At 41.5% G+C, this 25,288-nt stretch overlaps 1 protein-coding gene across 2 annotated transcripts in view; it reads right to left on the bottom strand.

Annotated features, from left to right (window-relative positions):
• Positions 1 to 14,098, bottom strand: part of STXBP6 (syntaxin binding protein 6) — a 222,347-nt gene extending 208,249 nt beyond the window's left edge. The window contains exon 1 of one of the 2 annotated variants that reach the window (XM_045016982.1): positions 13,977 to 14,098. The gene's annotated coding sequence lies outside the window, so the exon portion shown is untranslated. Of the gene's footprint in view, positions 1 to 13,777; positions 13,884 to 13,976 lie in introns of those variants that run through there. The other variant, XM_045016983.1, reaches the window with a different exon arrangement.
• Positions 14,099 to 25,288: the final 11,190 nt, after the last annotated feature.

Genomic DNA, 25,288 nt, shown 5'->3' with positions numbered 1-25,288 from the left:
TTCTTCAACTTTTTACCCACTATAGGTCACAAACACCATCTAAGATTAGGTGCATGGAGTAAACTTGAAATGTGTATAGAAGTCTCATGGTCTCTGAAAACAGGAGTCAGTTCCCCCTTCAAGAGAGTCATTCACATAGTAACAGACAAGAAAACAAACATTTAAAAAAAAAAAACAGGATTGCAAAAACCACACCTCATAGGGAGGTGTAGTGCCTGAATTACTTGCAACTCATTTTTTAAATTGACTATTACAGGTTGACAACACCCCTTTAGCAACAGGGTTATTCAGCCACCAGCAGTGCAGAATATGGCAGCAACATGTGCTTTCTAAGAGTAATTTCAATGAAAACTCCAAGGGGAGCTTCAGTTATGCAGAAAGCAATTACGTAGTTGGAAATAGGCCAGGAGACTGGGGGTAATAAACCTACTCTTCCAAAAAGTACCTTAGTTTTATGTTGGGGGGGGGGGGGGAAGAGGAGAGAGAAATTATATCACCACAGTAACCCAATCAGTAAGTCATTTACTAGGATTTACATTATTCACCCAATACACAATATCACTCAAGCCACTAACCCTTAACTGTGAGGTCTCATGCAGTGGAAAGACAATTTTAAAAGTTCCAGAAAGATTAGTTTGGTTTATTCAACTCTCCAATCTTTATACAAACACACGAGGTCTTTGCAAATACTTTAGTTAGGGAAATTTTTATTTGATTTAAGTTCTGCTTTTCAAAATAAAGACATCCTGAATCAAAGGAAATCAATCAGTTCAGTTACTCTGTATGTCAAGAAGAGAGGGCATCTGTAAGTTGGAAAAGAAACCAAGTTAATTAAACTAAGGATATCATATAGGAAATTAGTTAAGGAGAGGACTGAGACATTTTTAAGGAAGTTATTCCACTTCTGAGTTTTCTACTATAGATGTTACTATTTAGCTGTATATTCAAGTGAGTAGTTCAAGCACTTTGGGACTAGACGGCAGTTTACCTGAACAACGGGGACACCATGCAAGAGAAGAGAACTGTGCTTTCAGGATAATAAAAGACCTGTGCTGAACACGAGATGGTGACCATCACCACAGCCTCACCCGATAAGAAGTTCAGTTCTTGGCTACAGTATGCAGCAATGTTCATAGAGTTTAAGGCCAAAAGGGGCAGACCACTACATTTCACCACGTTACCCCTGCAGTGAGCTCAGTATCGTGTCTGAGTAAAGCATAACTGGTTGTCTGGATTTGAAGACCTCAGGTGATAGAAAATCCACCACTTTCCTTGCTAGTTTGTTCCAATGGTTAATTACTCTCACTGTGAAAAATTTGTACCTGATTCTTAATTTCAATTTGTCTGGCATCAACTTCCAGCCATTGGTTCTTTTTATGACTTTCTCTGCTAGATTAAAAAGCTCTTTAGTACCCAATATTTACTTCTTGTGAAGGTATTTATACATTAATAAATTCAGATCTAGATCTCTAAGGCTATATCTACACTACACCCTATGTCAGCATAATTTGTGTCACTGGGGGAGGGGAATAAACCACCCCCCCTGAGCAACATAAGTTGCACTGAGAAATGCTCATGTGCACAGTGCTATGTTAGTGGGTGAGCTTCTCCCACCGACAGCTTCTGCCACTCGTGGAGGTGGTTGTTTTATGCCAACGGGAGAGCGCTCTCCCATTGACATAGAGCATGCTCACCAGACACGCGGCAGTGGGGCAACTGCATCAGTACAGCTGTGCTGCTGCAGCGCTGTACATGTAGATATGTCCTAAGTTTCTCACTGTGAGGCATTTTCTCCAGCCCTTGAATAATTTGTGGCTCTTCATTACACACACTCTAGTTTTTAAACAGATTTTTAAAAACATGGGTACCAGAACTGCACACACTATTGTAGTATCAGTCTCGCAAATGCCACATAAAGAGATGAAAAAACCCACTTCCCTACTCACACCCACTTCTCTTTACACTTCCAAGGATCACATGGGCTCTTTTTGCCACAGAATCACACTGGGAGCTCATATTCAGTTGTTTGTCCACTATAACCATAAATCTTTTTCAGAGTCACTGCTTTCCAAGATACAGACCCCCATTCTGTAGAGCCTGCATTTCTTATTCACATTTAGCTGTACTAAAATGCCTTTTGTTTGAATGGGCCCAGGTTACCAAGCAATCTAAATACCCAGATCACTCTGCATGTCCACCCAGTCCTCATTATTTACCACTTTGCTACTGATTTTTTCTTTTTTAAAATTGCTGATGACAGAAAGATTGGCAATGTTATTGTTACTTTCAGGCTGTTGATGAAAATTGAGGCCTAATATCAATTCCTGCAAAACTCCAATAGAAATACTCCCATTCAAATGATAATTCGCCGCAGAAGACTCCTTTTGAGATCTGTTAGTCAGTTCTTAATCTATTTTTTGCTTTATTGATACAATGTAGTGCTAATTTTTTTAATCAGAATGTTGTGCAATTATAAGTCATACATCTTTTAAAAAGTACATCTACACGGAGACCTGAAGAGCTCTTCGTAAGCTTAAACCAGGGGTAGGCAACCTGGCACGTGTGCTAAAGACAGCACACTAGCTGATTTTCAGTGGCACTCGCACTGCCCAGAACCTGACCACCGGCCTGGAGGGCTCTGCATTTTAATTTAATTTTAAGTGAAGCTTCTTAAACATTTAGAAAACCTTATTTACTTTACAGACAACAATAGTTTAGTTATATATTATAGACTTATAGAAAGACCTTCTAAAAACGTTAAAATGTATTAATGGCACATGAAACCTTAAATTAGAGTGAATAAATGAAGACTCCGCACACCTCTTCTGAAAGGTTGCCGAGCCCTGGCTTAAACGCTTGTCTCTCTCACCAACAGAAGCTGGTCTAATGAAAGATATTACCTCATCCACCTCCTGTCTCTATATTACATCTATGCAGTTATCTTTAACAAACACAAACTTGTAATTTCACCAAGGAATTAAATCGGGTTTGTTTGACAAGACCTATTTTCTCTGTTGACACATATTAATTATATTCCTGTCTTAATTCTTTATTAATTGCATCCCATTTCCATGATTTAGCCTGGAATTGATGTCAGGCTAACCAACCTATAGTTACCTGGGTCATTCCACTTACACTCTCAGAATGCTGGCACAACATTAGGACTCTTCCAGTCTTCTGGAAAGATGATAAAATAGCTAGGGCACTAGCCTAAGACTTGGGAGATCTAGTTTGAAGTCCCTGCTTCTCCAGAGACTTCCTGTGTGATTGGGAGAAAGTAACTTAGCCTCGCTATGCCTCAGTCACTCATCTAGGGCTTAGCTACACTTGTAGATGTCCAGCACCCATGGGAAAGAGGGGAAGTCAGCGCCTATGATCATGGGGCACCCTGGGTCCCTGCACAGCCTCCTCTCCCCAAACACTGATCAGCTCCAGTTGCTCCAAGCAGGGTATCAGTTGCTCTGCTGGCTAGATAAGTGAGCACTTGCCAAGAAAACAGGAAGGGGAGTTTCAAAGTTACCAGGGCTTTACAGGTGGAGGGGTAGATGTCTTTTTACCTGGTATCAGAGCTGCTGGCCAGAGTGGTCACCTAGGCACTGTGGGATATCCTCAGGAGGCTAAAAGCTCTGTAAACAGGAAGAACGTGTCTTCACTTGCACATTACTGCAAAAGCATCACTGGTAAGAGCTGTATGCCTCTCGTGGAGGTGGTTTTCTTTTTGCAGTGAAATTCTGAGTTTCACCGCCAAAAGTCACTGGCAAGTGTAGGCGCTCCCATAGTTTTTGCACCAAAAAGGGACTTTTTTCGCACTCTAAATGGCAAGTTAGACATCCCTTAGACATAGGTGCAGCCGGAAACGAGGAGCAAAGGCAGCAGATGTTGGGGATTAGCCAAGGCTGGGGGTTGGTAGGGCAGATCTTGCAATGGGAGAGAGGGGCAAGAGAGTCAAGGGTGGAGGAGAGTGAAGCATGGAGAAAATCCACAACCATATCAGTGGAAGAGGGGAAAGGACTGAGAGTAGACAAAAAGTCATCAACATTGATGTACTAAAACTCACTGAAAAGTTGAATGACAAGGCATGAGAGAGAGGGCTGATGGGCGGTGCTGAAAGAGATCAGGTTGGAGAGGGGAAGTTCAGCAACAGAAAGAGCTGGTTTGTTTCACCTGAAGAGCTGCAGGTGAAACAAAGTGGCCTGGGTGAGGAAATGTGTAATTAACTTTGCACAGAAGTTAATCAAATTAACTAAGGCTCCTCTGAAGTTTCCCAGGCCTCCTTATTAAAAGAATATTTGTTGCACTTTGCCTGTGCCCTGCTTTCTCTCATTCTTATGTGTGTTGGTGGTGGGATTGCGGCACAATTCCATCAGCATCTCTCCTCTTACCATCACAAGAGGTCCAACATAAAGTTAGTTTTTCTTAATGCAAAGCACATAGGGTGGGGAGAAGAGAGATTCAAGAGAACATGGTTTTGCTGACCCATCCTTTCCCACGCCTGCAGCTTTTTATTACCCTCTTGATGCTCCCTTTCAATTGTGACAGATCATAGGAATTCACAATTAATCCCCTCCACAACTTTTCATAAGATTGTACCTCTGTTTCATATATTGGACTCAAGCCCATTTTGGTGTGTGGTGAAAGAAGAGTCACATTCACATGAATTATTCCGAAAACACTCAAGAAAAAACAAACAAACATACACAAACCAAAACTGATCTAAAACTGAACTTTGGACACTCCTATATTGAGAGGTCACTAAATAAATGCATATAGAAGGGGCAATAGAGGGAGTACTATATACACTGTTTACTCCTTTATCAACAAAAGGAAGTGTGCAAACAAATGACCTTAAGCCTAGTTACTAGGGCAGAAACTAGTCCTCAAACACCCTCATACAAAGTCAGAATGTGAGCCACTTATATTACTCACCCATTGAACTACAAATTTTGTTTACTTTTTTCCCCATTTGCTCTGCACAAACATATCTAATAGACTAGTACAGGATAAGACTCAATTACTGTAGCCATTTTTGGCCATAGAGACACTGCCCACATATGGAATAATACACGCAAACCTGAATCCCAGATTATTTTTTCTTGAAACCAACTGTTCTCAATAACTGAGTGAAAATTCTTCCCATCACTCAAGAAACCTTTTTATTATATTGGAAGGAAAAGAAACTGTTGTGCTACTAACTAGACAAAATTCCACACTCAGTGTAAATCCACAAGCACACAATTGCATCAACCGAGGCAGTCCCAATTTACACAGAACAGGATTTGGACCATTTTCTCTCTGAAATGCAAAAAAGGACAGTGTCTGAATAACATAGGTCATTTGATACACTGACGGGGGAACAGCTTAGAGATTAGCCCATGACACTGGGAGTAGAGTTCTGGGTTCTAGTACAATCATCACCACTGATTTATTGTGTCACTTTATGAAACTCACTTAATTTCTCAGTTTCCTCATCAGCAATACCCACCTAAGTCTTAGGATGCTGAAAGGCTGAATTAATATTTATAAAGTGCTCTGACAGCCTCAGATGAAACGCACTGCATAATAGTCTGGTAATGTTACAGGTGTAGCACAGTTACATTCCCCAGCCCCACCACTTCTCCAGAAGACTCCTGAAGAACAATTCTCCATACTAAGCATGTTACATGGAATAATGTCAGAGAACACTGGCAATTCCCTCCCCCACTACACATATTTGCTCTCGTTAACTGAAGTTAAACTACTGTGAATAACTTTGGAATAAAAAATTTGACAGGATATGTGAACAAAGCGAAGTCACTAAATCGTATTTACAATTTTTCAAAAAACATTTCAGATGAACAATTTTCAGTCTATGGGTTTTTCACTCCAGCTACTGCTATTTGTGGTGAGCAACCAGGCACTTGGGGTTCCTGCTCACTTACCAGATAACAAACAGCAGACAAGTAGGATGACCAAATAGCAACTGTGAAAAACCAGGACTTTTTTTTTCAGGGGGCTGGAGGAAGATAGAGTATAATTGTGTGTATAAAACAAACCCCCCTAATATCAGGACATGATAAATGATCAAATAATAAACTTCTGGCAAAGGTTCCTGAAACTCTGAAGGGATTCATGAACAATTTTATAAATATACAAAAATCATCCAGGGATCTACAGAGTGTGACTCCCCACAAACACAGTAACAATTCTAACTCAAAGCATTTGTTCAAAAATACATTCACAAATCTGTTTTCCCTCCCATTATGGTGTCTGTCTCTCACTTAAAGTTACTGAGAGTTTTGCTGTTAACTATAGCGAAGGCAGGATCAAGCCCTATTTGACCAACTGTATCGTATGTTTAATGAGAGCCAGATCCTGCATATACATAGATGTGTAATTTACATCCTCGTCTCATTTAAGTCAATAGAGTATTCATTCATAAAGTTACATAAGTAAGTATAAGCAGGATCGGGTCCCAAGACATTGTCCAGAGCCGTGACAAAGGAGCTACAAGAATAATGATGAGCACTTCATTTCCACCTACCCCCGAAATATTTAATTTCTCTTCTACAACCAAGGAATAACAAAAGAGGCTTTATTTTATTTGACACAGCTGTTAAGCCACGTTTCTTATTTTTGTATAGAAAACAATGGGAACATTTTGGGAATGTTTCCTAAAAGTATTCTCAACTTTCACCTTTCAACTGGGCTTTTTATTTAAAAAGCCAGAAGTATAGTTTTTGGTTTTTAATAAAACCACTTCAGTTAAAGATTTTAATAATTTTTTTCTCAGTAAAACCTCCCCCATTTTTTAAATAGCATGTTTGTTTTGTTGTTAAAGGTCTCAGATCCTTCAGCATGCATATAAACAAATGTATATAACCATTTAAAAAAAACACTCCTTTACAACAGTTAAGATCATGCCATTACCAAGTGTCAGAAAATTCAATGTAAAGTTGACACCCATGTCAGTGTGAGTTTAAGGGGTATTAGCATCCACACCAGAATTTCACAGCTTTAACACAGGAGTGTTTACATTATATTTTAAAATTATATAGCTTTGTAATCTAAGCATTATCCTCTAGGGCCTAGCAAGTGCAAATACATATTCATAACCTACACCAAGGGTAGTCAATAGGCAGACTTCAGACCAAATAAAGACTGCCAGACACTTTTAAATGGACCCTGAAATCTTTTTTATTTGCTTATTCTCATTATTGGGGGGGCTGTGTTATTTTCTCTGAAATCTGGACCTTGACTATACCTTAACCAAGAAACTGAAACCTTGACAAAGAAATGACTACCCCTGACAAACAACATTACAAAAGCCAAACAGACAAGCACTGTGCTAATGAATAAAAGCCAGACAAGAATAATCTAGTTTCATCATGTAAACTGAAGACTAAACACTGAAAAGAAGAGTAAAAAATAGTATCCAAAAAATCTTATTTGCTTCCTTTATTACTAATTTTTAAAACTCAGTGCAATTGTCACCAAAGGATGTGAAGTCTCATGCAACATGCTGGACCTGTTGCATAAATATTACATCATGGAATTTGTGAAATTCCTTCCTGACCCTTCTTGTTTATAACCCTAAACATGGAAATAGCAGCCCTCATTTTTTTGTCCTAGCTAATTTAACGCAGTTATTCTTGTTCAAGTATCAAATCCCTTTTTGAAACAGGCTTCCTCTGAGGTTGAGGATGGGGCGGTCACATATGGAGCAACTGTTTGTGAAAAGTGTTTGCCCATTTAGGGCTTGTCAACACTACAAAATTAAGTCAACTTAAGTCCACTACAATTTCTTGCTCCTTCTGTTAGTGGTGCAGGTGGAAGCACTCCTGGTGAGGACCAACTGAAGTGGGGCATTGTGGGACACTAACAGCTGTAGCCTATCAGCCCTGCATGGAGCTCACAGCTGGCCCCCACCGCAGCTTGGGCTGTCAGTGCCGAGGCAAGGGGGAGAGGCTCCACCTGTCAGCCCCACTCAGGACTGACAACCAACAGGTGATGTAACTAACAGTGTCCACATGGACATTGCACCCCTCTAAGTACATCAATATAAGCGCTACACCTATTGTGTAGATGCAGTTATGTCGGGGGCAGGGAGGGGGCAAATTACTTCGGTGAATGCAGCATTCTAGTGTAGACACTGACATAAGTAGGTTGATGTAAGCTGCCTTGGGTCGACCTTTAGATAACATAGGGTATTTTGTCTTATTTTTCTGGTGAGTTCATTCAAGACCACAGTGATTGTCTAGTTTCACCCACATAGTTGTGTTGGGGCACTGGATGAGGTTCACCACATGTTCTGATAGGCATATGTAGGACCTCTGGATCTTGAAAGGTGTGTTATAGGCAGGATGGCATATCAGTCATCATAGCAGTGAAAATACGGTTGCAGGTTTAGTATCTGTTATTATGGCAGGTCAAAAGCTTGTCTCTCTCAACAAAACAAGTTGGTCCAAGAAAACATATTACCTCACCGACCTTGTCTCTCTCTTATCTTGGTACCAACACAGCTACAACAATACTGCAAACATGAGGAAGGACTTCATTTATAAAGAAACCTGCTTAAGAATGTGGTAAAACAGAATTTTGCCTTAATGCTCAACCATGAAGAATTAGAACATCACAAACAAAAAGTATGCAAAAAATTAATGGAACTGCAGCAACAAGTACACATTAGAGAAAGGAAAAGAAGCACATTTTAATAGATTGCCAAATAAAGCGACAAGGGCTTAAAGGAGAAGTTATTGCTCAAATACCTGCATTTTACAAAGGGCCAAGGAGTAAAAAAAGAATAGACCACTTTACCTTGTGAGTACACTATTTCACAAATCTTGTCATTGTGATTATTGCTTAGTGAATGTCCTTTCCAATTTTACTTCTGCTATATATAGCCTTAACGAACATAGTACCTGCTTTCCTGAAAAGCCACGGTCACTTCTGTTGTGGTAACTTAGATCCAAAAAAAAACTCTACAGAACTAGTTACTATATCTGGGATATTCCTGAGAGGATTGGACTCAGGGCCTTTTTCTGAACACCCCCATATGTACATGGCCTATGGCATCCTTCAGGGCAGAGTTCTACCTTTTTCTTCCTTTATTTTACACTGTAGTTTTATTGTACATCAGAAAGGATTATTTATTGTATGCGGTAAGTGTCTGTTTCCATTTTGCTCTACTCTCCAGAGGGTGTGGGGATTTATTTGGAATATGACACCTATTTTCAAAATATTGGTTTAGTTGTTTTCTATTAAACAGGTGCCTAGAAGAGGTTTTAAAAACAAACAAACAAAAAAAACAAAGATTTATTATTCGTGGTAAGATGTTGCATTGCCCCCAGGTTATATATGTAGGTCTCAGTTACTTGCCTATTCACAAAAAGTTAAAGTGGAAGTTAAGCTGCCTTATTTACATTCTCCAGAATAGATAGGATCTCACCAGTATAGATAGGATCAAGTGCGGTTGTACATACAGTAACTCCTCACTTAACATTGTAGTTATGTTCCTGAAAAATGCAACTTTAAGTGAAACAATGTTAAATGAATCCAATTTTCCCATAAGATTTAATGTAAATGTGGGGGGTTAGGTTCCAAGGAAATTTGTTTTGTGCAGACAAAAGGCATTATATACTGTACAGTACTGTACTGTGGTTGGGAAGTGCCCCTGGCTTACCCGACACAGGCACAGCCCGCTGCAGGCAAGGACACTAGGAAGCACCTTCGCAGCAGCAATGGCAGCTTCCCCGGAGAAGAACAGGCACTGACTTTGCTGGGGGATTCTCCAGGCCTGCCTCTTCCTGTCCCCGCTCCACTCCAGGCCCGCCTCTTCCCACCCCCACTCCACCTCCTCTCCGGAGCAATCACATCCCTGCTCCTTTCCCCCCACCCAAAGTCCTAAGCACCACTAAACAGCTGTTTGGCAGCGCTTAGGACTTTCTGGGAGGGAGGGAGAGCAGGAGCGGAGACGAGGCACTTCCCTGCTCCTCCCTCTCCCTCCCAGAAAGTCCTAAGCACCGCCAAACAGCTGTTAAGCGCGAAGCCCTGGGAGGGAGGTGGAGGAGTGGGGAAGCACTGCGTCTCCGCTCCTCCCCCTCCCTCCTTAGGACTGTTTAGCGGTGCTTAGGACATTCTGGGAGGGAGGGGGAGGAGCGGAAATGCAGTGCTTCCCCGCTCCTCCCTCTCCCTCCCAGAAAGTCCTAAGTGCCGGTGGGGAAAGCGCTGGGAGGGAGGGGGAAGAGGCAGAGAATTGGAACTTGTGCAATGCTCCTTTGTAAAATCGTTGCTCTTCCACAGAATCTTACAAGCAGTGGACAGAGCAGGCATCCAAATGACATTATAAGGGAGCATTGCACAACTTAAAACGAGCATGCTCCCTAATAAAGCAGCAATGTAACTTTGAAACAACGTTAAGTGGGAGGACATTAAGTGAGGAGTTACTGTACAGCAATCCACCATGTAGGTGGATTTGTAAACTGTCCAGAGTGAATAGCTTTGAGACAGAAATTAATTGGAAGATCTACGAGTGCTTCAACTCACACACCTCTTGAGCTCCACAATGTTCCTAAGGGTACGTCTAGACTACCCGCCGTATCGGCGGGTAGCGATTGATTTCTCGGGGATCAATATATCGCGTCTCATCTAGATGCGATATATCGATCCCCGAACGCGCTCCCGTCAACTCCGGAACTCCACCAGCGCAAACGGCAGTAGCGGAGTTGACAGGGGGAGCAGCGGATGTTGATCCCGCGCCGTGAGGACGAGAGGTAAATCGATCTAAGATACTTCGACTTCAGCTATGCTATTCACGTAGCTGAAGTTGCGTATCTTAGATTGATTTCCCCCCTCCCAGTGTAGACCAGCCCTAAGCTTCACAGTCTAGGAAAATTGGGTCCAGGAAACACTTGGATGTCTTTGCCATATACACTACAGAATTGTACAGCTAATGTGATATTAAGACTATGGCAGCCTTCTGCCTCCTGCTCTCCATCAAATCCAGGGGGGCGGAAAAGACATACCAAAGCTGAGATGCAAACATTTTTGTCCAACACTGCTGAGAACAACCTTAAACAAACCACTCTCTGATGTGCAAACGCCAAAGTTGGGAGGGAGGGGAGAGAAAAATCCACCACTACTTTAGATAGCTTCAGAATACACCAAAAAAAAAAATCAGAGCGATAACAGTAATTACAGTTATTCTACCTAGATTAATCAGTGAACAGGCTTTTATTTATTTCACTCTAGAGAGCATGTACATAACATGTAGAAAATGGACCTGACATGTTTGTTTGGGGTTTTTTATTGGGAGGGAGGGGGTGATAAACAGGGACAAAGTACATTCACCTCCTCCTATTTGTTTCTGAATGCTATAGTGTAACCTATTAAACATAACAAAGACAATGCAGAATTCATAAACTTCTCAGGGAACATTTCTCTTTTAAAGTTCAACTGGCCAAAATATACAAAGTTTGAAGTATCATGGAAAATTACAAAGTGCCATGGGAGATTACAAAGAACACAAAAAAACCCCACCAATCATCACATAAGAACTCCCTAAACAGCTAATTATTGTCAACCCATCGTCTGTTTTCAACGTGTACTGCTGAAAAATCATAAACCTCCTCACAGGAAAATAAGCTGAACTGAGTCTGAGCTACAAGAAAAAAAATATACTTATCTTAGGGCCTTTTTCAGAACACATCATCATGTTATCTCTGAATGCAAACACTGTAACTTTCATTTTAATGCAAACTTTCATTTTACTGATCAGGATCTTTGCCCTGGAGGCAAACAGATATATCAACAACTCCAGGAAGTTTGTCTGTAGGACTAATTCTTAGAGATAATGGCTTCCACATTCCCCCATCACATTCCTCCCTTGGCTGAAAGAGCTGTTAAATTATCCAGTCTTGACAAAAAGTGAGGAAAAGAGCTTCCTATTTGAACATCTACATGGTTATACCATCACTGGGGTTTCTTTTCTGTTTTCTCCTTCAAGGGGAATTTATTTTCTTTTGGGGATGGTGGTTAAATTACATTAGAATAGCTATCTACACCTATAAAGAACACTGCCATTAAGAGGACACAGAAAAATTACAGATATGGAGGGTGGGGAAAACTGTCTCTTGCTAAATGTCCAGTACTGTTTAGTCATCCAGTTTAACCAATGCTATGCCTGTTCCTTTCCTGTCACCTAAAGGAGAGAAGAAGAGAGACAGGAGGTTTGAATGACCTCCTCCACAGAAGTGTGCTGCAGCCTTGATTAGATATACCTAGCAGAGGAGACTCAAGGTAAAAGCACTGCCCTTCCTCCAATTTCAGTAAGAGAAGATGGAAGAGTCTATTCTTCCTTTTAAATAGGAACAGCAGAATACCTGAGAAGGTGCCAGCACTCTTCTTGTCAGATGACCTGGGATGAGAGAGTCTTAAGAATTTCTCTGTTAAACTGCAGAGTATTGAATTTGTTAATTTCTTTGTTAAATTGCAGAGAGTGTTGATAACATCACCTCTGCCTCCCAATAAAGTTAGACAAAGGATAAAATGAAGGCATTCCTGAGAGATAATTCACATTAATAGAGATGGAGGTTAAAAGGGGACATTCAGGTGACTAACTTAAGCCACAAAAGGTAGACAGGGAAGGAACAGAATGATAGAAGTGAGCTCAATTTTTTGTTTTAAATGCAAAGATTCCATTGCAGTGTTTTGGATCTTAACAGCACCATTGAATGAGGCTTACAAATCTAGTGGCACTGTCCACCCTAGATGAAATGGAAAACAGTGAACAGGCAACATAATGGTGAACAAACGTAACCTTGCCAATCAAGTGTATTGTTTTAACGTTTTATAAGTAACACACAAAGCAGTTTAAACCATTATATACTTATTTTTATCCTTATCTTTATTCCTTTAAGAATCTCACCAGTAGGAGATGAGGGAAAATGACCATTTCTAGACTGCATAAGCATATCTGGAATAATTCCCTACTAGCAGTCTCTACCTTTAACATCCCTTCTCTGCTATAGGAGAAGCTTATTTAGTTAATGAGCAGAAAGATCCCAAGGAAGGGGGAAGGTGAAGACCACAGGAGCCTTCTCTCCTGCTCTTCTTCTTGTCTCCTTTCAAAGCCTTAGAGTGTAGAGGCCAAGGGTAGACAAACTGGGTCACACTCTGATCTTGGTTACGCCAATAGCTCCAAGGACGCTGTCCTGATTTCTACGGGAAGTGCCGCCAACTCCAAACTCTGAGCTGGGGTGTCCGCCTTCCCAGCCCCCCACCTCCACGCAAAGATCTCACCCCATCCCGTGTAACTAGCAAACAAACACTTTGCAAGAAAAACAAAAGCCACAATCAGACACTAGAAACCCAAACTATCCGCTTGTAAATATTTAACTTTTACTGCAGTAAATACCAACGCAGAAATGCCATCAGGCTATATGGCTCCGACCCCACTGACTGCAATGGGAACTGTAACACGGACATCAATGGGACAGGATCTGGCCCTTTAAAACGCCCCATCCCAGGCTGATCTCTCAACGCCAGAGCCTGATCGCAACACGTAACAATGTGGTTTTCCTAGAAGGAAAGCCGGACTGCGTTTACAATGGGATAACGAGCCCCAACGCGGCCACAAAACCTCCCCAACCCTTCCAGGACTGGCACATGTGGGCTTCCAGAGGCGGTTTAATCCTTCACTCTCGGGGCGGCTACTTCTTCATACTTCGCGGGAGAACATGGCCCGCCAGCGTCCAAACCCAGCACACCCGGAAAAAGCGAACCCAGCGGGGCGGCCACTCACCGGAGCCTCTGCACAGCAAGAACTTCAGGGCAGCTCAACTGCCTGACACAGGCTGCTGCTGCTGCTGCTGCCAGCAAGTTACACTGGAAATAGCAAAGCCTCCCCCGCCCTCCAGCAACTACTGCAGCTGCTGCAGCCCTGCCCCGTGTAACTCCCGGCTGCAGCGGGGCAAAGCAGCAGTGACCGCGGGCAGACCTACCTTTGTGCCCGGATCCTGACGCTGCTCTCCGGGCTGCGCGCGCTCTGCTGGCGCTCCGGCTGCCAGCCAAGGGCTCTAGCGCGCCGCTCCCGCACTCACTCACTGAGCCTCAGCGGCTGGGCGGCAGCCCAGCTGTCAGCCCAGAGGCGTGAGTGCAGCCTCACGTGCGGGTGCTGAGCCAATCCAGAGCGCCAGACTGCCCCCCACACCCGCCGCTTCCCAGCCCATGTGAACTGTGATCGCTCCAAGAGCTCACTTCGGGTTTGGGACTTTCCAGCGGAGGGAGAAGGCGCCGGCTCCCAAGCGAGCAAGGTTGAGAAAAGCTAAAGGAAGAGTAATTGCTCTAAAGGGGAGTTATTTCTCAGTCACCCCTTGAAATCGACAAAGAGAAAAAAAAGGAGAGCTAGGTGCCTAAATACCTTTCAGGATCTGGGCCTTAGACTCAGTAACGCTGTGGTTAAAAATTGGAGCTGGCCAAAAACAATCTATCCAAACTTTTTTTGCCCCCAACAAAATGGCTATTTTGACAAAACAGAAATTTTCCCCAAAAAAGGCACAGGTTTTGAGGTATAATATTTTGGTTTTTCAATGGAAACCCATTTTAAACAAAAACATTTTTGCTTTAGACAAAATTTTGCAATCTGCACTATAGTAATTGCAGGATGTGGCCTTTGTTGACTTCCCAGAAAAGGAGATTTATTGGTACAGGAGCAGCTTAGAGGAATAGAGTCTTAAGCAAACACCTATGAACGAGAGTGGCTTCACAAATGAATTGCATTCAGGGAGACAACTGGCATGTTTGCAGGGCTGGGTCTTAAGTGTGGAATTAAAAATTTTTTGAAGAGATTGGAAATCCAAACAACATGGAATTCATTTAGAAAATGTAATTCTAGTTTTCTGTGTCATAAGCTTCACAATACTAAATTTGCTGAGAAAAGCTGACATTATACCCACCTAGTGACAGAATGCAAATCAGTATGGGAAGGAATTTTTGCCTTATTGAATGAATTCAGGGACTGAATCTTAAACAGCAATGGATAATGTTACAGTAGGAAGACACAGTAACTACCAATGTAGGCCCTGATCCTACAACTTTTTCTGTCTGCATGGAGCTTCCATTTTAAGGTCCACCTGCCTGGAACAGCTTGCAGGATCAAGACCGTATTTTGCTACCGTACTTGTCAAATTACTTTGATTATTAAATGAGAAGATTTGTCCTACTTTTGGCGTGTCCCATGTGACATGACATTAGCATACAATGTCACCGTGACATCAGTCCCAATTCAACGTTTAAAAACAGGTAAACCAGCTAGAATGAAAATCCTCTTGATCTGTTTTCATGTCCATAATGTTAAGAGGGTATTTTGTAATGTTTTCAGTTGCATCTTTTTTTATTTTTTACAGCATTTGAGGAGAGCTAGTATTTAATTATACAATTTTAGTCATGAGTTTTATATTTACAATCATTTTATCTAACAGTGCACACTAAGAGTTCACTAGCCACTTAGTTCAGTTTTGCTTCTTAATCAACTACATTTCCCACTAAAGTTAAGTGAAGCTTAATCATCAATAATTAGAGGGCAGGATTGGGCCCTGTATCATTACAATCTGTTAAATTTTCATTCATTTAGGACTCAATCCAACATCCATGGAATCTGTGGAATGACTCCCATAAATTTCAGAGTTTTGGATGGGGGCTGTGGAAAACATCCAACCTAGCTGACTCTGTGTTAGACTCTGTAGCAGAACCTCCTCCAAGTGTCTGACCTTCTCTCATTATGTACTGGGGACCTGTTATTTTTCATTTGGCCAGCACCGACCTTCCGTTTTCCCTGTAGCGTGAGGTTAAACTCTCAAATCAGGTCCTTTCTTTCTGAGACTCTCATTGCCAATACAGCCAGGTGTTTCCAGCACTCAAGAGTTTTTTGATCTAATGCACAGCTTTGGAAGGAAGCCAAGGGCAACTGGCCAGGACTTCCAAAAGGGTAAAGCCACATGCAGCCAGCCAAAGAAGCTAGCCCTCCTCACATTGCTATAAAATGCAGTATTGCTGATACCAAGAAATCACAAGTCAGGCCTCAAAAACTATGAGATTGGCTTAAAAATCATGAGATTTTTTCAAAATAATAGATGTTGTATACATTTTTATTTGCTTTCTGGTTTTCTAAGCCTTTAAGGTACACCTGGGTCACATTTTCATAAGAACATAAGAAAGGCCGTACCGGGTCAGACCAAAGGTCCATCTAGCCCAGTATCTGTCTACCGACAGTGGCCAATGCCAGGTGCCCCTGAGGGAGTGAACCTAACAGGCAATGATCAAGTGATCTCTCTCCTGCCATCCATCTCCATCCTCTGACGAACAGAGGCTAGGGACACCATTCTTACCCATCCTGGCTAATAGCCATTTATGGACTTATCCACCATGAATTTATCCAGTCCCCTTTTAAACATTGTTATAGTCCTAGCCTTCACAACCTCCTCAGGTAAGGAGTTCCACAAGTTGACTGTGCGCTGCGTGAAGAAGAACTTCCTTTTATTTGTTTTAAACCTGCTGCCTATTAATTTCGTTTGGTGACCCCTAGTTCTTGTATTATGGGAATAAGTAAATACCTTTTCCTTATCCACTTTCTCAACATCACTCATGATTTTATATACCTCTATCATGTCCCCCCTTAGTCTTCTCTTTTCCAAACTGAAGAGTCCTAGCCTCTTTAATCTTTCCTCATATGGGACTGTTCTCTTCAACAACGAGTGCTAGAAACTTGAAATCAATGAAATTGAGGAGCCTACATACCTTTGAGGGTCTAGGCCTTGCTTCTTTTTAAAAATGAAAGCTAAGATTTCATGTAATTTCATCATTTCAGGAGTGGAGGAGAAAAACATCAAATATCACGAGAACTGACAATACTGAAAATGGCAGTTTTCAGCTCTGTTTTACCAGCTCTCTACTTTTTTCTTCCTTCATTTCTAGTTCTTTCCCTCATAGGTTCCCTTTACAATTTTTATATGCCATGCCTAGAGAGGTCAGTGTTATACTTTATGCTTAAAAGCTGCATCCCAAGTTCAGCTGCTACTCTTCTCACCTGCAGTCTTACTGCCAGCTGTTACCCATATCTTTCAAATGTCCTTCATTTTTACCTCCATCGTCTATTGACCTTATGGTATCTCCCATACATTAGTTAATTACTGATATCAGAAATGTTGAATCATGAAGTTCTGTTTTGCATGCTTAAGAAATTAATCATCTGTCACCAGCACTATTACTTTTGTCATGGGCTTGATTTTGTGCCTGTGTTCCACACTTGGGCATTGCCAGACTGAGCTGTATTATGTGGCCTACCCATGGCTCTCTTTCCACAGTTGGAGAAGTTCATTTGAAAGTACAGATTCAGAACACCGAGGCTGTCCAAGGGACTTAGGCCCTGATCCTGCAAAGATTTAGGCACACACATCGTTTTGAACGTAGGGGGACAACTCAACTGGTAAGTTACTCTTGTGCCTAAGGGTTTGCAGGACAAGGGCATTAGAGCCAAACTCTACCCTGACCTGTGCTTTCTGTTTCCCCATGAAGTCACTGAGACTGTTCTGAGTATCTGAGAGCAGATATAGAAGAAGCAGGGAGACTCAAGCAGGGCCGGTGCAACCCATTAGGCAACCTAGGTGGTCACCTAAGGCGCTAGCATTGGGGTGGGGGGGGCATTTCGGCAGCAACCGGCCGCCCCGGTTGTCGTCGGCATTTAGGCGGAGGGAGCTGGGGCAGGGGCGTGCGGGGAGGGCCACCTGCAGCAAGTAACGGGGGGGGGGGGCAGTGGCACGCAGGGGAACTCCCTGCCCCAGCTCACCTCTGCTCCAAGTCCTCCTCTGAGCATACCGCCCCACTCTGCTTCTCTCCCTCCCAGGCTTACAGCGCCAAACAGCTGATTGGCGCCGTAAGCCTGAGAGGCGGGAGAAGCGGAGTGGTGACGGCGTGCTCAAGGAGAAGGCAGAGCAGAGGTGAGTTGGAGCGGGGAGCTGCTGCACAGGGCGGGGAGCTGCCACACGGCTCCCTGGGCCAGGGGGGAGCTGTTGCGGGGTGGGGGGGCGCCACAGGGTGGAGGTGGGGGTGGAGAGCTGTCACAGGGCTCAGGGATGGGTGGGGCGTAAGGTGGAAGTTTCACCTAGGGCGCGAAACATCCTTGCACCCGCCCTGGACTCAGGGAACAGCTGCTAGAGACTCTACACTTCCTCCAGCAGCAGGAAGTCTCGGAAGCTGCTACATGGTCCACCCCCTCTTCCAGAAGATGACAGCATACTGGGGAAAGCCACTCACAGCTTGTTCCTGGCCTGTGGGAACAAAATGTCTTTCCTCTTCTTCCTGGGGATCACCTACTTCCTCCCATTGCATTAGACCTTATTGCATCACCTCGGTGACTCTGAGTGCCTTTTTAGGGAAGAGGATGGAAGGATATAATGTGAAGAATCTGTTGCATTATCTATTTCAGCATTTGTGGTGTTTAGTAGAAATGTTAATAATTTCTGCTCCTTTTATTTCTCTCCGTGGAAGGACTTATTTTTGGGGAGTGTGGAAGAACACTGATAAGATGCAGCACTAAGAAGCAATTCATATTACATAAGTAGCACTGTGGAGACTCTGTTGTGCCATTGCACAGCCCAGACAATAGTAGATAAGCAATCTTGTAAAACAAGTCTGCTGTTCCATCAAGGGAATCTGGTGTGGCAGCATCCTAAAACGGAAGAGAGATGCTTCAATACTTTTAATATCAACAAGAATCTAACATACAGAGAACAGCATTGTTATGCATGATAGTTTTCCCCTGGCATATGATTTTTAAAATCCGTATTGTGCAAAATGAAATACTATCAACATTTAGAATAATCTTTGTCATCTTTTTGTTCCTTCTATCTCCTCACTTTTATCTTCTTCTGCTTACTCTTTCCACATTTGTATTCTAACTGATATCCCTAACTGACAGTTCAGATGTATCCTAATATCAGGGAGGGAGGGAGAGGAATTATTTAAGCTTAGTACCAATGTGGACACAAGAACAAATGGATATAAACTGGACACTAGGAAGTTTAGACTTGAAATTAGACAAAAGTTTCTAACCGTTAGAGGAGTGAAGTTCTGGAACTGCCTTCCAAGGGGAGCAGTGGGAGCAAAAGACATATCTGGCTTCCAGACTAAGCTTGATAAGTTTATGGAGGGGATGGTATGATGGGATAACCTAATTTTGGCAATTAATTGATCTTTGATTATTAGCAGGTAAATATGCCCAATGGTGTGTGATGGGATGTTATATGGGGTGGGATCTGAGTTACTACAGAGAATTCGTTCCTGGGTGCTGGCTGGTGAGTCTTGCCCCCATGCTCAGGGTTTAGCTGATTGCCATATTTAGGGTTGGGAAGGAATTTTCCTCCAGGGAAGATTGGCAGAGGCCCTGGAGGTTTTTCGCCTTCCTCTGCAATATGGGGCACGGGTCACTTGCTGGAGGATTCCCTGCACCTTGAGGTCTTTAAACCACGATTTGAGGACTTCAATAACTCAGACATAGGTTAGGGGTTTGTTACAGGAGTGGGTGGGTGAGATTCTGTGGCCTGCATTGTGCAGGAGGTCAGACTAGATGATCATAATGGTCCCTTCTGACCTTAAGTCTATGAATCTATGAAACTCTTACCTTCAACTGAACATCAAAAGTGTAACTATAAGTACTTTCCAAAACAATGGGCCTGATTCTCCTCTCACAATAGTTTTTTATTGATATAATGCCATTGACCTTTCTGGAGTAACTCTTGATTTTGGATAGTATTAAGAGGAAGAGTATGGCCCTAAACTTTTCATTATCAAAATCGGAAGAAGAAATGTGATTTGGGTATGAATATGAGCTATGGAAAGCTCTGACTGGCTATCAGTTATAGGTTTTAGAAAATGGAAACATTTTATTTGTTCTGAGTGGTTCAGCTGTTAATTGCAAGGCTTGCTTTACCAACTGATGGATCTAGGTACAACAACATTTCTGAGTGACAGGGAAGTTTATCATACATGGCTGTGATGTCACGTGCCTTCTTGACTGATCCCTTAACAATGCTTATAATTTGCCCACACATATTCTAATATGATGTGTAATAAGGCAAGGTAAATACTACATAAAATTATATACCATTTGCATGGCACGCCTTTCTGTTAATCATTACTAAATGGTTATTGTCATAGCCATGTGGAGACACTAGTTATGTATCACTGGTAGAATCTAAATAAGGACTTAGACACAGATATGTTTGCATAACAGTTTGTTGCACTTCTATGTTTTGGTGGTTTTGGCTGAGGATATGGGGGTAGTCCGAGTTCGTGTCTCAAACACTTATAACCTAATCATTTGAATTCATAAAAAAACAACCTTCCTATCAGTGCAGAATGGAGGAAAAAGCAGACCATGCTAGACAGCTTACTGTAGAGTATGTATTAAATATATGTATAATGTTTTATTGGCTCTGTGGTATCCTTTAAATTGTTTTCCAGTTTAACTAATACAAACATATTCCTTTTCTCAAAGGGAACTGTCTTGTCCAATTGAAAGTATAGCTTTGAACTGAAAGAATACTAAGAGTCTGATGGGTATCAGAAATTTTTTGGCTCCTTTCAAAAACCTCCTGGTTTGTTTCTCACTATTGTAATGATTGATCTCCCTTAACTTTTTTTGTATTTCTTTTCATAAAAATTGCAAAGGATGTTTGAAACAGCATGGCTTTTATGAGGAAGAAGGAGCTTAAAATCCAGTTGATGACAGAAAGCATACAGCATAACAAATACATGAAAGAAGGAAGAGAGTGTTGAAATAGCTTTCTTAAATCCAGTAGCCACATTTTATTGGTATTACAGTAGTGCCTTCCACATTGCTTCTGAAGAGCCAAGTTTCACTTTGACATCAATTTTCACAGGTGCAAATGACAACATTAAGATATCTAACCTTACCAGCAGTGTATGACAGAAGTCTCAGTGCTGCCTGTTGTGCCGACAGCTGATTGCAGGCATTAGTGGACATTCTTCAAAAAAAGTTTCTATTTTCTAAAAAGGATTTATAAGCTAGCGTCTTACATATAGTCTTGTGAGAAAAAGAAATCCACAAAGAACCATGCTGGAAATGTAATGTTTTAGAGCAGGGGTAGGCAACCTATGGCACACATGCCAAAGGCAGCACGGGGGAGCTGATTTTCAGTGGCACTCACATTGCTCGGGTCTGGGGGGCTCTGCATTTTAATTTAATTTTAAATTAAGTTTCTTAAACATTTTAAAAGCTTTATTTACTTTACATACACTAATAGTTTAGTTATATATTACAGCCTTCTAGAACGAGATCTTCTAAAAACGTTAAAATGTATTACCGGCACTCGAAACCTTAAATTAGATTGAATAAATGTTGACTTGGCACAGCACTTCTGAAAGGTTGCTGACCCCTGTTTTAGAGCAAGCTATTAATGCCACGGAAGCTATCTTTTATAGAATCATAGAATATTAGAGTTGGAAGGGACCTCAGGAGGTCATCTAGTCCAACCCCCTGCTCAAAGCAGGACCAATCCCCAAATTGTCCCCTCAAGGAGTGAACTCACAACCCTGGTTTTAGCAAGCCAATGCTCAAACCACTGAGCTATCCCCCCCAGTTATAGCTGGAGAGATCATATCAAAAATCCATAAATGGGACATTATTGCAAGAATAATTTCTGTTGATATCAGTGAGAGTTCTGGATGTGAACTGAGGGCAATATGTTGCCCTACGTATTAGAGCAATAGGTACTTTTCAAGCATGAATACTATATGAAATTCCTTTAATGGAAAGTTTGATTGTCTGGCAGTTTAAATTCAGAATCAAGTCAAATAAAATCTTATCACTTTACTCCTAATCACTGTCCAAACTTCAATTCTCACAATACGCTGTGAAGTCAGAGCAGCAAAGAATCCTGTGGCACCTTATAGACTAACAGACGTTTTGCAGCATGAGCTTTCGTGGGTGAATACCCACTTCTTCGGATGCAAGAAGAAGAAGTGGGTATTCACCCACGAAAGCTCATGCTGCAAAACGTCTGTTATTCTATAAGGTGCCACAGGATTCTTTGCTGCTTTTACAGAACCAGACTAACACGGCTACCCCTCTGATACTGTGAAGTCAGAATTATCTTCTGAATTTTATAGATGGGAAAGTGAGGTATAGAGATGTTAGGAGTCACCACAGAACATACCAAGTTAGGTATGTTACACATCGTGCCACCAATTGGCTAAACTGTATAATACAGTTTAGCATTTAGTTACTGCCCAAGACAGGGCCAATGCTACTCCCCGCTACACTGCTAGTTGTAGCCCACTCGCTCAAGCGGGGCTAGCATGTGTCTATCTACTAGCACTGGAAAGCATATTCTCAGTTGCAGTGTAGACCTACAGTAAGTAGCATTAGAATCAGGGAACTGGCTTCCTGACATCACACCATCCCCACACCCATGCTAAGCAGATCCACGGCACAAGAGAGAATAAGCCTCAAATTGCCATTCAAAATTGTATAAGAAACTAATATTATACAATAACTCATTTTAATTCATTATCATACTGTATTTTTTTAAACTGCAACTAAAGAAACAGAAAAGGTGCAAAGAGGCATTTTATTGTAGATCAGCAATTTAACAACTGTTGAAGATTCTGCTTCGTGTGTTAATATAATCCACCTCAGCCCAGAGACACTCATGCTTTTGATGCTGATATTGGAACTCTAAAATATCACTCTGACTAAAACATTCCAGCTCATCTCCATCTCTCAAAAGGATTCTGGAATTAACACTTTCATCCAATTACACACAGCAGCTCAGCCTGCATCAACCAGAAATCAGAAAATAAAAGCTAACAACATGCAGGAATTCATGAGAAGCTTCAAGACCCTGCCAAACTCCGCTCTCTGGGACTAAACATTATTGTTTTAATGATTATGTTTACCTATGCTTCCACAGCCAGTTTTGACAAAGATACAAGAAGACAGTTAAGAAAAACTGTTCCAGGAACAGTTGTGCACAGCTACTTCCTGAATTATTTTGTTACCTTCATTATGTCTAAAAATACTTTAAAATAGTGTAGACTATCCACTTTTCTCCCCTTTCTTTTTCTATCAACCTCCAACTCCATGCCCTTTGTCAGAACATGTCCAGCTGAAAAATTTCAGTGATCTCAGTATCATAGATCTCACTGAGCTTGTTGTTATACCTGTAACTAGATTCAGTGCTGCTGCTGATGGAGAGTCAACCCAGAGTGGGGTTCCAGCAGTGTAAAATGTCTACAGACTAGGGTGACCAGACAGCAAATGTGAAAAATTGGGACAAGGGGTGGGGGGTAATAGGAGCCTATATAAGAAAAAGACCCAAAAATCGGGACTGTCCCTATAAAATCGGGACATCTGGTCACCCTACTACAGACTTCCCTCTGCTGAGGGCTTGCAGCCAGATATAAATTACTCTGGCTAGGATGTGTGGGCAACGCATTTGTTTAGCATGAACCCCCAAAGTTTCGGTTGGTGGAACCCCAGTCCCAGCTTAAAGCTGTCTTAACTCGGGGAAACACTTGAGGGAAATTGGGTGGTACAAACTCCCTAGATGCAGATGGACTGTTAGCTGAGGAAAGCGCAAGTAACACACCTCAAGGCAAATTCACTTTGAGTTCATAGGTAGAAAGGATCAAATAGTTGCTTCTTTTTCAAGAAGTTCATAGGTTATTAGTGTGCATGTTTTCCAATTTTATTAGCACACACTAGGTTAGAACTGTGTGCATGCAAAAGAGTGTGCACATGTGCAAATTGAATACTCGCAATGTGGGGTTTGGATATACGCAATATGGCAGTCCTCTGAAAATTTGTCCATTAAAGGTGAAACTACCTTGTGCAGTGAGGCCTAGACAATCCATGTTTCTTTCTAACAAGAGACCCCAAATCATCAGCTAACTACATACATATGTCAGGAATAATATAAATCACTGCTTCTGGCTTCAAAGAAAAAGGACACAGAGGCAGCTCAGTTAAATCAAGCAATAGAAACATATAAACCCCTTAAAAGACTTGTTAGTTTCAGCAGAGAACAGCAATACACGTATACCCATACCAGTTCCTTAGTTACAATATGCATCAAAATCATATAAATTACAATAGAATGTCAACACATACACGGTCCAGTGCACAACCTGTCCAAAGCATTTTGAAATCAATTAGCTGAAGTATTCCTCTTCATGTTTTTTGGCATTTACTTCAACTTCTGGCAGATAAATTGTTAGGGTATGTTTTGCACTCTTGGTTAGTCCACGTTTCCTGAAGAACCTAACCAAACCAGACTTGTGAAAATAGACTTGTGTGGTCCCTCCCAGGCACCCAGTCACAGGAACATCAAACATGATTCTGATAGGAATTCATAATAAGGAATTGGATACCAAATCATGCCTTCTTTACTATGTTGGCACTGCAAGGATAAAGTTTTCAGCTTGTAAAAAGGAACAGATCTGTTCAATAAGAAGGTTACTTTTCAGAGCAGATCAGCAATGCTAGTAGAAATGTGGTAAAATTCGATGGAAAAGATTACCAGAATATTATGCTTCAGATTTGGATTGTGTTGGTTAGTTACATAACTATTCCAGTCAGGGAACAGAAATAATACCACTTGACTTAATATGACCAATCAAAACAGTGCAATTTTTGAATATTTGCAAGACTTCTTAAAGAGAATAATGAGCAGAAAAAAATTGAATACTTTTCATGCTATGAATTATTCTCTCTACTTGCAAATTGATGTTGTAGCACAGACATAACTAAGATGTGAGGTATGTGTAGAAAATGAGAACACCTGAAAAGAAGTTATTTTATATATTTTAATTCATTATTAATTCCTGCTCCATTTATGGGACAATTGTCTCTGAGTCACTTTGTTTTAGTCTAGTTACATAATTTTTGTTCACTATCAGCAATTTTTAACTTGGATAGTTAGGGTAAAGTGATGGAATAAAATATCTTTCCATTGCAAAAAGCACTTTACCATCAAAATCGAGACAAGCAATATTTTGAAATCAACTTTCATGGGCTCTCTATGTCAGACACAATCAGTGTTGGAGATATTTGCTATATATTGTGACTAAAGATAGAGGTCTGCTTTGGGTTTGTATTTGAAAAAGAAAAAATGTTCACACAGCTTTTTATTTTAAATCTTAATCCTTCTCCCATTCACTTCAGTGGGATTATATTCAGGCAGTCAACGAAGTATGATAAAAACTATTGTATATCAAGTGAAACATAAAGAAGAAT

The sequence above is a fragment of the Mauremys mutica genome, chromosome 4, assembly GCF_020497125.1.
Source record: "Mauremys mutica isolate MM-2020 ecotype Southern chromosome 4, ASM2049712v1, whole genome shotgun sequence".
NCBI lineage: Eukaryota > Metazoa > Chordata > Testudines > Geoemydidae > Mauremys > Mauremys mutica.
Note: the sequence above shows the minus strand (reverse complement) of the source record. Positions and strands in the feature narration are given on the sequence as shown.